This window comes from Lactuca serriola, chromosome 5, assembly GCF_051521515.1.
Source record: "Lactuca serriola cultivar US96UC23 chromosome 5, Lser_US96UC23_V15, whole genome shotgun sequence".
NCBI classification, from domain to species: Eukaryota; Viridiplantae; Streptophyta; class Magnoliopsida; order Asterales; family Asteraceae; genus Lactuca; species Lactuca serriola.
In genome coordinates, this window is record NC_136412.1 from 155,886,384 (window position 1) to 155,898,429 (window position 12,046).

The following is a 12,046-nucleotide window of genomic DNA, read 5'->3' on the forward strand; positions in this document are numbered from 1 at the left end:
CTCCCCTCCGAGGAATGGTTCTTCTTCCTCTACTGCCTGAGCAGGCGATGAGGGTGGTGGTGAAGGTGGAGGCTCGGTAGTTGTAGTAGGTTCGGGTTAGGTTGTATGTTCGGTAGTTGGTGGGGGTTTGGGTGCGTCAGTAGGAACCCCTGTATCAGATACATTGGTTCTTACTTCTGCGGTGGTGGTGGTTGCTTCGGTAAAGATAGGAGGGGGTATTGGGATGGAGGTGGATGGTATTTGAGTGGTGGAGGTTATGGGGGGAATGGAAATAGAAATGGTAATTGGTGGAGAAGAGATTGGAGAAGGGGAAAAGTGAACTTCAGGAGTAGGAGATCGTGGTGGAGTGTTACCACGAGGAGACTCATCAAAGTCTGAATAATCTTCCTCAGATTCGCTTGAGGAGGAAACGATTATCAGCTTTCGCCTTGGTTGAGTTTTTCTCTTCTTCAATGGAGGAGACTGAACAGTCTGTGTAGATTTGCGCTTCTTGGGAGAAGGGCCTTTTGCTCCCTTGCCAACCTGCTTGTCTTTGCCTTTGTCAGTTTTCTATCCCCTTGGCGCAGGCTTGTCAGCTTCATGGATGGACTTGAGCATTTCAGGAGTAAGCTCTCTCGGACCAGAGCGACGAAACTCCTTATAGGTTCGGATTATCCGGCTGTCTGCAGGAACATCTCCATACATTGACTCATGGATAGAGCCAATGAATTGAAACTTGGATGCGTCGGAGACAATGATCTTCGTGGTATGAAAAGTACCAATCGAAGACATTGGAGAACCAGCAACAATGGGGACGTGGTACTTGTCCATCACCCATTTTGTGACGAGAGTCCAGAAACGAGCATAGGAAATCTCGGAATGCCGAGATGTAGAAGACAGACTCTGAATAAGCTGTTTCCATAGGACTGGCCCATAGTCCAGGTTGATACCATTGTAGACCCCATAGAGAAGTGTGATGAACAGACGACTCGCACCATCTGATCCAGCACTGTGTTCAGACAGCCCCTTGAACAGCACTGTAAACAACCCATTCCACTGAGGAGGCAGGCACGATTTCTTGAACTTCGTGACCATTGTCAGCACCTCAGCATACCCCATGTTGTAGAACATAGAGAACATGTGACCTACCGGAATCGATTCAGCATTAACCCTAGTTGAATCAGGTTCAAACCCTAAAATTGAGCAAAACCTCTGCTTGGAAATTGACGCCTTGTGATCGAGCACGTCGAAGAAGATCCTGTCGACTGCCTTGTCGTAATGAGTAGTGGCGAAAATCTGAGATAAGAACTCCATAGGAACTGCTTCAACTTTGGTGAGAGCAGGAGCAATCGGTGAGTACTTGAGGCATTCGATTATCGGGAACATGAAAGCATCATAGACCTGATGAGTAAGATCGATGATCAAACTCTGTTGGGGACGAATCGGGAGGATGTGGGAAGTGGCATGAACTGATGATGAATCCGCCATTGTTGTGAAGAAGATGGGAGAGATGATGAACAGTAGAATACTTGAAGGTTTTCTTGCTCTCTGAAATATGGGTGCAGTAAAGAGGTAAACAATGGTTTACGTTACCTTTTATACTGTGGGTAGAGGAGAGAGAAGAATCTGTCCCAAATCTTCGAGGGAAATACGAAGGGTTTTTCGGAAGTGATTGATGCGTGACAGTTGGTAGCACCGATGATTACGCATGAGAGAGAGTGTCAGTCCCGATTCACATGCCTTCCCATCAGGCGCCGTTTTTTAAATGAAATGGTTCCACTTTGCACGCCTGGCCTTCAAGCGCCGTTTGAAAATCAAATCGATTGGACTCCCGCCTGAGTCAGCATCTTATCCTTTTAGATTAAACGGCATCTTAAAGCAGAATTGACCACGTGGATCAATATTAACCACAACTCCCTTATAACTGCAAATCCCGTTTAAACATTATGCCTTGTAACTAATGAAACCAGAATTTTGGAAAATCAAAAAGATTTTCGTGCTTAGTGTGTAAAAGAAAAAGAAATAAAGCAACACATATGAGGGATTTTGTGATGTCAGTAAAGACACGAAACAAAGGATCCCGGGCACAAATCTCTTCCTTCAAAGTCAAGAGAGACTTTAAAGTGTTTGTATGGTTTCCCGTTGAATAACGATCAGACACTTATTGAGAAGTGTTGAAAGGCTTCTTTTAATCAGGCTAATTTGGGTGGCTTTCGCTTCAATTCAGAATTCCTGATCTTGATATAAGACAGAAATAGAACGAAGTACTTGTGAGACCAATGCAGTCTGTTGAACAAGTAGGTTTGAAATAATTTAAGTTGCTAGTTAAAATAGTTTATGTAAAATCTCAAAAAAAAAAATTAAAACTGGATTCCAAGGGAAGAAATGTTATAGGACTTAACAATTTCATAGGAATCACACAAAAGAAAATGAGAGATTTGACTTTCCATCCTCATTGATAAATCCGTCAATTCGTTAGTGAAAGCTTAGAGCAAAATTGATTGTTCACCGTCAATGCATAGTAGGTGTTGAATTGTGGGTTTCACTTAGTACGTAGTGACACGAAGCTAAGATCATAAACACAGAAATTGTGTAACCATAAACCTCAGTGGTAATTTCTGAGAGTCTCAAGGGTTATGTTTGTGAAGCGAATGAGATGGAGAAAAGTAGTGTAGATGGTGTAAAGAAACCAAAGTACCTCTGTTGTTAAAGTAAGGACCTAGCAGAAAACTCTTATCTAATGTGAGAAGAGAGTCAGGTAGCTCATGATTAGAATAAATATGAAAGCCTAATTGGGAAGACAAGGTTTGTATGTACCAAGTCAGTAAGGCTATTATTCAGAATCAGGTGAGGCTTTGGACACATACAGCAACATGCTTCTAGGGACACTTAACTAATGAAATAATTCCCCACAAATAGCCACACAAAAATATAAGACACAAAACAGAAATTACCGAACTGATAATAAAAATAAAAATGTTTTTGGAGTTTTTTATTAAAAAAAATAAAACGATTTTAGAATTTTTTTTGATTTTAAAAAAATGAGACACAAAAAAAATTTGGAACCGAACCCGAGCGTTCGGTCTATTTCGGTTGCAAAAAAAAATAAGTTTGAAAAAGAAAAGAACTTTGAAAATAAGTGAAATGAATTTGAGAAAATGATACAAAAGGTTTACAACCAAAGAAACTACCTTAGAGTGATAAGCAAAGATCAGATGATAGGACCGAACCCGAGCGTTCGGTTCATTTCGGTATACCAGAACAAGACCCGAACCCGAGCGTTCGGTTCATTTCGGCACACATGAGACCCGAACCCCAACGTTCGGTCTATTTCGCTTCCAACTTTTAATTTTGAGAAGTAGTCTTTGGTACTGACTCTGATTCCATCATACCTAGCCCTTATAGAATTTTATTGAAAGATGCTTTAGGAAGAGCTTTGGTGAAGATGTCAGCCAGTTGATCAGTGGTTCGAACAAAGTGAATTTCGACATTCCCATCTTCCACATGATCTTTAATGAAGTGATACCTCAGTGCTATATGCTTTGTCTTGGAATGTTGCACTGGGTTATGACAGATCCTAATTGCACTTTCTGAATCGCAATATAGTGGGATCTTTTTCATATTGAGTCCATAGTCCCGGAGCTGGCTTTGGATCCAAATCACTTGAGATGTACAGGAGGCAGCTGCGATGTACTCTGCTTCGGCTGTAGACAGAGATACACATGTTTGTTTCTTTGATTGCCAGCTAACCAACTTCTCGTCTAGGAATTGGCAGCCTCCAGTGGTGCTTTTCCTGTCTAAACCACAACCTCCAAGGTCTGCATCTGAGTAGGCTTGAACGAAGAAACCTGAGTTTGATGGATACCATAAACCGAGAGAGGTGGTTCGTTTCAGATACCGGAGTATGTTTTTCACTACAAGCATATGTGGTTCACGAGGATTCGCCTGAAATCTAGCACAGTAACACACAGAAAACATTATATCAGGCCTGCTAGCAGTGAGGTACATCAAAGAACCAATCATCTGGCAATATAACGTAATATCGACTGCCGGTTTTTCCAAGGATGGTGTGAGCTTGGTGTCGAATGCCATTGGAACTTTAACCTTTGAGTCTCCCATCATGCCAAATTTAGCAAGAAGAGTCTTGTTGTAAGCTTCCTGGTTGATAAAGATGCCTTCGGGGTCCCTGTCTAATATTTAAACCAAGGAAAAAGTTAATCGGACCCATTGAGCTCATTTCAAATTTAGTCTCCATCAGCTTTCTGAATTCAGCTGTTAAGCTAGGATTCGTTGAGCCAAAGATGATATCATCTACATAGATTTGAATAATCATAAGGTGGTTACCTTCCTTCTTACGAAAGAAGGTTGGGTCAACCGAACCTTGTTTGAATTTTGACATCTTTAAAAACTTGGTTAGCGTTTCATACCATGCCCTAGGTGCTTGTTTCAGACCGTAAACCGCCTTGTCCAGAATATAACAGTGATTGGGGTACTTTTCATTAACAAATCCAGGAGGTTGCTCCACGTAAACTGTTTCTTCAAGTTCTCCATTCAGAAAGGCGCATTTCACGTCCATTTGGTAGACCTCAAAGTTCTTGTGTGCAGCATAGGCCAGAAATATTCGAACAGATTCCAGCCTCGCTACCGGAGCAAAAGTTTCCTCATAATCGATTCCTTCTTCCTGGCAATAATCTTTCACCACGAGACGAGCTTTGTTTCGAATCACATTGCCTTCCTTGTCCATTTTATTTCTGAATACCCATTTGAGACCAACAACTGAGGCGTCTTTAGGAGTTGGAATGAGGCGCCAAACCTTATTTCTTTCGAACTCGTTGAGTTCATCTTGCATGGCTTGAACCCAGTCAGAGTGATCAAGAGTAGTATTAACTGTCTTCGGTTCAACTTTTGAGACGAAAGAATTATACATGCAGAACTCTACTTTGGAGAATAGAGATGTTTGCTTTGCCTTCAGTTCAGATCGGGTCAGGACCTTTTCAGAGCCATTACCCACTACCTAGGATACAGGATGATCTCTGGTCCATTTAACAAGAGGAGGGTAATTTGGATCATAGGATGGATCCAATTCAGCGTTGACCATTTCTTCCAATTCAGATTGACTATCGTCGTCGTAAAACATATCGGCATTCTCCCCCTCGACTGATGAGCTTTCCGGTGTAGCTGGACCTTCTGGTGCTACAGGACTCTCTGGTGTTGTCGAGCTTTCGGGTGCTGAAGGGCTTTCAGGTGCAGTTGAGCTTTCGGGTGCAGAAGGGCTTTCGGGTGCAGTTGAGCTTTCAGGTGGAACTGGAATAGAATTCTCCTCCTTAATTTGTGAGCTCGGTTGTTTTGAAGAAGGTGGATTCTCCCCCTCAACTGAAGCACCTTGCTCAGGAGGTTCGTTTGGAGCTTGTTCTCCTTCACCCATTCGTTTGGCTGCTTCTTCGACAATTTGCTTCAGATGGTCGACCTTGTTATCTGCTGACTTGGCCTCCGAGAGAGTAGCTTTCTCAGGTTCATCGAATAGTTCCACAAACTGATCGAACAGATTAGCAATCGAAGCCGTAACTTGACCAGTTTGAGTAAAAATCTCTCCAATTGCTTCTTCAGTAGCCTTTAGCTTTTTAACGTAGTTATCATCGAAAGTCACATAATATGTTTCTTCGATCTTCCTAGAGCGCTTATTTAAGACCCGGTAAGCTTTTGAAGTAAGAGAATATCCCAGAAAAATTCCTTCATCAGCTTTAACGTCAAACTTGTTACGATGTTCTTTGGAGTTGAAGATGAAGCATCGTGAGCCGAACACATAGAAGAATTTTACGTTCGGCTTCCTATTATTGATGATCTCATAAGGAGTAAGAGAGAAACGCTTGTTGAGATAAGATCGGTTCTGTGTGAAACATGCTGCAACAATAGCATCATCCCATAAATATAACGGAAGAGAAGCGAAACTTAGCATCGCTCCTGATGTTGCGAACGACTTTTCTCAGTTGCACTTCAACCTACTTAATAAACATCTTTAGCTTAGGAGTAGCCTCAGATTTGTGCTTCAGAAAGAATACCCAAGTAAAACGTGAGAAATCATCAACAATAACAAGAATATACTTGCTACCGCCAACGCTTTCGATAGATGATGGACCACACAAGTCAATGTGAAGCAACTCAAGTGGTTCAACAACTTTTGTGTTTATAATGATGGGTGACTTTGACGACTCTGTTTCCCCATTTCACACGCAGCACACAAATGTTCTCGATCAAACTTGAGCAATGGGAGACCCCGAACATGACCTCCTGTGACAAGCTTGTTGATGTCCTTGAAGTTGAGATGTGAGAGCCTTCGGTGCCACAACCAGCTTTCGTCAGAATGAGCTTTGGATAATAGGCATATAACTGGATTTCCTTTGATTGGTTTGAGATTGAGAGGAAACATTTCGCCTTTGCGTTCTGATTTGAGAATTACCCTTTTTGATTTCTTCTCTATGATTTCTGAACCTTCATCATCAAATGAAACTTTGAGACCGGTGCCTCCAACCAGTTGAGACACACTGATGAGATTATGCTGTAGACCTTCAACATACGCCACCTTTCTTATTATGAAGTCTCCATTGGTTATCATCCCATAGCCCTTTATCGTTCCATAAGAATTGTTGCCGAACTTGACATTTCCACCATTCTGAAGAGATCGAAACTCTCTTAGCTCTTCCTTCCTCCCTGTCATGTGACGTGAGCAGCCACTGTCAATGTACCATTCTTCGTCGAACTGCTCGTCACTTATAACCTGCAAAAATTAAGCAGATTTAGGAACCCAAAGTTTCTTGGGTCCACGTGAGCCTTTCACGTGAACAGGAATAGTAAGAGAAACATCAATAAGATATGTTCTTTTTATTAATGTTGTTTCATCTTTTCTTTTAATGGTAAAAACTTTAATTTTGTTAGGATTAGCAACAGTGGGTTTGGTTTCAGGTTTTGGTGTTTGGGCTTTAGACTGCTTTCGGTCTTCCTGGACAGAGGAAATCTTCGATTTTCCTTTCAGGTTCGTTGACGATTTAGAATTTTGTGCACGAACAGAATTGGGTTTAGAAGAGAATTGAGAACTAGAAGAAGTAGAATGGGAATTTCTTCTGACTTGCGGTTCGATATGACCCTTTTGTTTTTGTTCATTGGAGGGACCGAACCTGGACGTTCGGTAGCTATTGCTTTCGGGACCGAACCTGTCCTTTCGGTTGCTGTTTGAACCGAACCTGTCCTTTCGGTTGTTGTTGCTCTGTTAACCAAACCTGTCCTTTCGGTTATGTTCCTCATGTGGCCCGAAAGTCTTTTTCTCTGACTTTGAATTTTTATCATGATAAGAGAAATGGGCATTTTGAGATCGCCAAAACTGCTTTCGCTCTGAGAGGTTCTTTTTGTATCTCAGATTCCTCTGCTGCTTTTCATCTTTCACTTGTTTTGGCTGTTTGTGGATGTTAGCCTTTTGCTTCTACTTCTTGTCAGCCGGTTCATTTTTCACAGATGATGTTTCTCTTGTGGAAGTGACTTCTTATACTGGTATTTCTTTTTTACCACTTGTGCTTGGGACGTCAAAGTTGTCAGGCTTGTTCAGCGGCTCTGGTACATATCTTCCTTTTGTTTTCCAGGATGTTCGCTCTGACAAACCAACTGTTTCGTCGGCATTATTTATAGGAGCAGACCAAAAGAATTCATCGCAGCCATCTACGTTATCTTCGTTCACTATGGCAGTGAGTTCGGTTGTTTGATGCTCGGTTACTCCTATGATCTTGTACACCTGATTTGGTGTTGTTCTCACCTTTTGGTACACAACAGCCTTTTCTTCAAGAATCTGGGACTTATTTTGGGACAAACGAGCGAACTCCACAGAATTTTCAGAAATAAGATTTTTGTGGTTTTCGGGTTCGCTCTTGACAAACTTAGAACAGTCGACTACATCCTCTACAGAAATTTCACTCATATCATCGTCCTCATTAAGTTCAGATGCGTTTTCAACATCAATTTTATTTTCTGAACTTAAATTGGCACTCAACGAGTCAAATTTTTGTATAGTTTAGTTCTTAGTTTCAGCTTATCGTTTTCATCCAAAAGGTTTTTCAGCATGTCCTTATGGTCCTTGGACTTTATGAAAGATTCTATTTTGTCCAGACCATACATGTAAGTGGGATTCACATCATCAGACGATACAACACTTTCACAGTTATATGCTTCAGCATCGATTTCATCCTCCTTAAACTCAAGGAAGGGTAAAATCATGCGATGAGTTTTCTGCCCTATCTCACAATTCAGATGTAATTGAGTGATGTTAGCATAAAGTCGTTTAGCAATCAAACAAAAAACATTTCTCTGTTTTAAAAGTTTTAAATTGTCTCTTTGTAAATAAATGTTTTCATCCTTAGACTTTATCAGCTCCGACTCTTTTTGCTCTATCCACATCCTTAGCTCCTCACTCTTGGAAGACACCCTGCTTATTTGGTCAGTTAGGTTAGAATTGGTGACCTGTGTTTGAGTTAAACAACTATCTAGATTTGAGATTCTTGAATTTAAGCTATTTAATTCTTTTTCATATGATTTCTGTGGGACTTTGAATGAAATGAAGAGAGATTGTACCTTCTTGATCAATTCATCAAGCTCATTGATCTGCACACTAAGAGGTTTTGATGTGAAGCATAAGTCATCTCGCTCCTTGGTGTCCTCGTTTCCACCATCAGTATTGTATCCCCTTATGTGAGATACATCAGTCACCACAAAACACTTTCCAGTGCTTTCGTCACCTCTTGCAACATATGCCTTTCCATGTGAAGGCTTTCTCACTTCATCATCCTCTGAGTCGGTTGACAATACCTGCACGCCACCGAACTCGTCATCCTCTGTCAAACCCTGTACAATAAGAGCATTCATAGAAGGGTTAGTAGCAGCTTTCTTCCTCTTGATCTCTTCTTTCTTTTTCATGAAGACAGCCTCTTCATCTTTTTCCTCATCTTTCTCTTCCATTTTCTTCAGAACACAATCTTTAGCATAAGGGTTCTTTCCTCCACAGTAATAGCAGCTAACGCCAGAATCTCCTTCAACTTTCGCCTCTTTCTTTGGTTCCTCTGTCTTCGGCTCCTCCCTTACCTTTTCAGAACTATAGCTTCCCTGCCAATTTCTGTTTTTATTGGTAGGAAACCTCTTCTTGATGAACCTCTTGGGATTGGATACCATCATAGCATAATCTTCTGACGTAAGATCATAGTCCTCTAGGTTCAGATCTTCGTTTTCCACTGCATTCTTGCCTTTTGATAGGAGGACCAAGGACCCCAAACTTGAGACCACATTCTTTTCTTGCATGACAATCTTTTCTTGCGATTTCAGAATTCCCACCAGCTTTGCCAATGAATATGACTTGAACTGCTCATGAGCTTTAACTGTAGAAACGACAGCTCTCCATTCAGATCTTAGGCCATTCAAAAAGGTGCCCTTCTGTTCAATCAACTTCCTTTCTATATCATGTTTGATCATCTTACTAAGAAGATGATTGAAGCGATCAAACGTCTGAGTGACAGTTTCATCAGAATTCTGCTTAAATTCACCAAACTCAGACAAAAGCAAGGTCTGAATAGAATGCTCTAAATCTTCATCTGTGGAATACAGCTCTCGCAACCTATCCCAGATTTCTTTAGCGGTACTGCAGGAACTCACCAACCTAAATGTATCAGATTGAAGAGCGAATCGGATTAGTCTCAACGCTTTGATGTTGCACTGAAACTTCTCCTTTTCGTCTTGAGAAACGTCTTTAACATCTTTTAACAGATCATTATATTCTTTCTGAGTTTTAATGATCTTGGATGTTCCTGAGTGAGCAAATGGTCCAGACACAATGGTTTCCCAAATAAGATACCCATTATCTTCAAATCCGATGACATAGTCTTAAAAATGATGAGCCCAAACTTCGTAATCCTGGGTGTATAGAATAGGAATATTCGTTGTTGATCCAATGTTGTTTGAGATGTTGATAGGATTAGATTGAGAATCGTCCATGCTTGATCGCTTAACCTGTTTGAAAGATCAGACTTGTAATATGTAATATTAGGGCAAACAAATAAATAAAGAGATACGTCAATTATGAGTGACGGCTCAATAAATATCAGTTAATGCGGAATAACCCTAATCGCTTCTTTCACAGAAGAGATGTGTATGAATTACACAACCTCCTGCTCTTATACCAATTGATGAGTTCGAAAACTCTTTGATCGATTAGATCTTTGTAACATGCAAATTAATAAAACAAAAACAGTAATGTAAAAAACACAAGTATGAATCTGAATGTGTCGAATGATTTGATTAACTCAATCCTCATCAGAGCTCGATAAGAACTTCCGTTGTAGAGGATTCTAGGGTTACAAAAGATGAGAACTTGTACACTATCAAATATATCTCAATCTTGATCTTCCGTTAAGAATGCATGCAAGCATCTATATATAATAAACCCTAAAGAAAACTCACGGATGGACAGGCCCATGCCGGAGACAAAACTTGGACTAGCTAACGAGCCCAAAAGACGCAACACTAAACTGGATGTAACACTTCTCCACTGCCCATTATGAAAAGTATGTCGATCGAATCTTCTTCGACATTCTTGATCACAAGGCCTCCATCTCCAAACAGCAATTATGTTCGCTCTTAGGGTTTGCACCCGACGAATCTAGGGTTAACCCTGAATCAATCCCGGTGGGGCAGTTGTTTTCCATGTTTTATAACATGGGATACACTGAAATTCTGACGACGGTGACCAAATTCAAGAAATCTTGCCTACCTCCTCAGTGGAACGGCTTCTTCACCGTCTTGTTCAAGGGGCTATCAGAACGAAGTGCAAGTTCAGACGGGGCGATTCGTCTGTTTATGACCATTCCTTATGGTCTGTACCACAGCATCAACCTTGACTATAGGTCGGTTCTATGGCAGCAGCTGATTCAGAGTCTCGCATCTACATCTCGCCATTCAGAGATCTCCTACGCCGGATTCTGGACGCTGGTCGCAAAGTGGGGGATGGACAAGTATCACATTCCAATTGTTGCTGATTCACCACTTTCTTCGATAGGTACTTTCCACACCACAAAGATAATTGTCTTTGATTCCTCTAAGTTTCAGTTTATTGGCTCAATCCCTAAGTCAATGTATGGGGATGTTCCAAGCGACAGCCGGATCATCAGAACTTACAAGGAGTTTCGTCGCTCTGGTCCCAGAGAACTCACTCCTGACATGATTCAATCGATTCATGATGCTGATCGGCCTGCTCCCAGGGGAAAGAAGAATGACAAAGGAAAAGACAAGATTGTTGTCAAGGGAGCGAAAGGTCCTTCTCCGAAGAAACGCAAACCCTCCAAAGCGGCTCAATCTCCTCCACCAAAGAAGAGGAAGACTCAACCTAGGCGAAAGCTGATTCTTTCCTCCTCCTCCAGTGAATCTGAGGAAGAGATTTTAGACTCCGAAGATTCCCTACGTGGTAACACTCCTCCACGTTCGCCTACCCCTGAGGTACCTATTTCCACTAGACCTGTCTCTCCTCCCCCAGTCTCCATCTCTATTTCCATTCCCCCCATAACCTCCACTACTCAAATACCACCTACTTATATCCCTGTACCACCTCCCATTTTTACTGAAGCTACCACAACAACCACCGCTGGAGTTAGAACCAACGTATCTGATACGGGGGCTCCTACTACAGCACCCGAACCCACTCCCACTACCAAACCTACATACGTACCCGAACCTACTTCCACAACCGAGCCTCCACCCTCACCCTCTCCATCATCTCCTGCTAACTCAGCAGATAATGAAGACCCTTTTCTTGGAGGAGAGGACATGACATTTGACTCGGTCTATTACAGTCTGTACCAAATGCAGAGTGATGATGACGATGATGCTCCGGTAACCAAGAAGCATCTCAAGGAGCTTCATGAGAAGATTGATTCTCTCATTGCTTCCTCCTCTTCTTCCTCACAGTCTACCATCTCAGAGGTCGTTATTCAGGGGATTGTTGATGCTTTTACTAAGGCTCATGAAGCCTCCATCAGCTTAGCCA